Source organism: Elephantulus edwardii, unplaced genomic scaffold (genome assembly GCF_000299155.1).
Source record: "Elephantulus edwardii isolate Elephantulus edwardi_28Jun2011 unplaced genomic scaffold, EleEdw1.0 scaffold00196, whole genome shotgun sequence".
NCBI classification, from domain to species: Eukaryota; Metazoa; Chordata; class Mammalia; order Macroscelidea; family Macroscelididae; genus Elephantulus; species Elephantulus edwardii.
Genome location: NW_006399946.1, coordinates 3,484,174 through 3,486,898, shown reverse-complemented (window position 1 = coordinate 3,486,898; position 2,725 = coordinate 3,484,174). Strand labels below are relative to the sequence as shown.

Below are 2,725 nucleotides of genomic sequence, written 5' to 3'. Positions count from 1 at the left end.
AAATTGATGCCTTTGAGTTGTGGTACTGAAGAAGAATATTGAACACACCATGAACTTCGAAGAAAAAAAAAACACAACAGAATTGTCCTGGAGAGGGTGAAACCACACTGTTCTTTGGAGGCAAGGATTTTGAGGTTCCATCTCACATACTATGGGCACGTTACCAAGATGGATCAGTCCTTTAAAAAAGACAGTATGCTTGCAAGGGTGTGGAAGGACAGCACAGGAGAGGAATATTCCAGATGAGGTGGATTGACACAGTAACTGGGTATGTGTGTAAAAGACAGTGAGACTGCCCAGGATAGAGAAGGATTCAGAGTTATTGTGCATAAGGTTGCAATGAGTCCTGGTTGACTCAAGGGCACATAACAACAACAACAACAACAAGACATTTCACCTGGCCTAAGCTATATTATTTTCATTTGCTTCCCTGTGCATGTTAAGGTTGGATGATGTTTTTGAATTATATTGCTGGTGAAGAAGATTGAATATACTATTGACAACTGAAAGAAACAAAACCAAAAAACAACAAATCTCTTTTCAAGGAAGTGTAATCAGTTTTCCCTTAAAAGCATAGATGGTGAAACTTTGTCTCACATTCTTTGGGCATGTTATCAAGTGGCGGCAGTCTTTGGAAAAAGGCAGCATACAGGGGAAAGTTGAAGACCAATCAGAGAGAAGATCCTCAACACACTGAACTGACACATTTTCTGCAACAACAGGCTTGAAATAATGAAGGTGGAGAGTGTGAAGATGATACAGGATAGGATAAGATTTTGATCTCTTTTTAAAAGATGATTTTTTAGATTATTATTTTTAAGATTATTCTGATCTTTTGTTTCTAAGGTCAATATATGAGTTGGAGTTGACTTGAGGACACCTAATAATCTAACAAATGACTTATGAGACAAATAAGTTTTGCCTAGAAATAAAATTTATAACTATGCCAGAAGTAGAAAACTTCTAAATCTTGTAGTCTCCCCTTCATTATATTCATAAATTGGTTAAAGAACATGCCTTTTACTTATTTTAGGAGGGAAAAAGCTAGAGAGGTGCCTGTGATGGTTCACATTATGTGTCAGTGTGACCTCGGCATATATCCTGTGTGTTTGAAACTCAAATCTCTAGGAGGCAGGATTCGAAGCAGTTATGAAAAGCTATTAACACTGTCCTCTTATGAATGGGACATCTTTTAAAGGTTGTAACTTGCACTGATGTATGTATAGCTTCACTGATTTTATACTGATGAGCTCTGTAGTTGAACCAGTTGTCTGCTCTGTGTGCCAACTTTTATTCCCCTCGTCCAACATTCTCTTTTTTTTTTGTTAGAACAAATCAGCAAAATAAAATTCCGGTTTATTGTTGGACAACATTGTTTCACACATACATCAAACAGGCCAAAAAAAAAAAAAATAAAAGCAACTTCCATAGACAAAAAAAGGAAAAGAAACCTTTTATCTTTGGCCTTTTTAACCATCTCATACAAACCAACTACTTATAGTACAGCTAAGTACATACACAAAAAGTTACTGGAATGCTCGGAATAAGATTGTATTTTTTTTTTGTCGTCGTTTTTGCTTTTTTTACAAGGTTTTTTTTCTCCTTTGAGATTATAATGAACATGGTCACACCACAAGTAAAGTCAGAATTAGGACAGAGAACGCTCTGAACGCTGGTTTGGTCATCCCGAGATCATTAAAAATGGCTGACCCCTAACAATATGTACAAAAATATAAAATGTAAATAAAAAAGACAAACAATTTTTTTTCATTTTTAAAGTACTTTTAAGAAAAAAAGCAGGGCCTTGGAAGTTTTGGTTCTTTTTTCCTCCCGTTGTTGCAAATTCATGTCGTGGTTTTGGTTGGGTGGCGGCGAGTGCATGTCATCTGCAGGTGGCGCTGCCCGAGGTGGGCGGGCGGACGCTCTACTTGAAGGTGACCACGTTTAGATTCTGAGACGGGAAGTGTAGGGTGAATAGGTCACGGTGGCCTTTAATTTTTTTTTTTTTCCTTTTCTTAAATTTAACTTTTCCTTTTTTGCTGTCTAGTCATCCTCATCGGTCTTCTACTTCTTGGTGTCAACATCGTCATCCTAATCATCTTCAGCTGCCCGCTTGCCCGTAGCTGCCTCAGCCTCCTCATCTTCATCACCATCTTCCTCCTCACCGTCACCTTCCTCCTCTTCCTCCTCCTCCTCCCCGCCTTCTTCCTCTTCTTCGTCTACCTCGTTGTCAGCCTCCTGTTCCCCATTTTCCTCGTTAGCGTTCCCGTTAGCGGGGGCGTCTCGTCCATTCTCTGCTTCCTCCACCACCTCCTTCTTCTCCTTCAAGTCCTTGGTGGTGATCTCGGAGCTGGTGTCCACGGCCGCGTCTGACATGGTGGGGCACGCCGGTGATCCGATGCAGCGGATGCCAAGAAAGCGCGAGTTCTGGGACTCTGGCGAGAAAGCTGCCAGAGCCTGCGGTGGCGGCCGCGGAGGAGGAGGAGGAGGAGGAGGCGGCACGCAGCGGAGGTGGCAGCGGCAAGCGAGGAGCCGGACCCAGGAACAATGCAAAGATGGCTTTTCAGAGCAGCCTGTGGGGCTCGTCCAACATTCTTTAGCCTCTGAATCTGACATACTGCCAACCTTCTCTTTGACAAAAATCATGGCATTAATTATCCTCTAAAGCCAGCAGCTGAAACTGAAGAAGACCTGAGACATTTGCTATAGAAGGTCAAGGACTGCA

The 2,725-nt window shown here is 41.7% G+C and overlaps 1 pseudogene across 1 annotated transcript; it reads right to left on the bottom strand.

The window, feature by feature from the left end:
* Positions 1-2,043: 2,043 nt before the first annotated feature.
* LOC102853530 lies at positions 2,044-2,436 on the bottom strand (annotated as a pseudogene). The gene has a single exon (XR_438970.1). The product of XR_438970.1 is annotated as a prothymosin alpha-like (transcript).
* Positions 2,437-2,725: the final 289 nt, after the last annotated feature.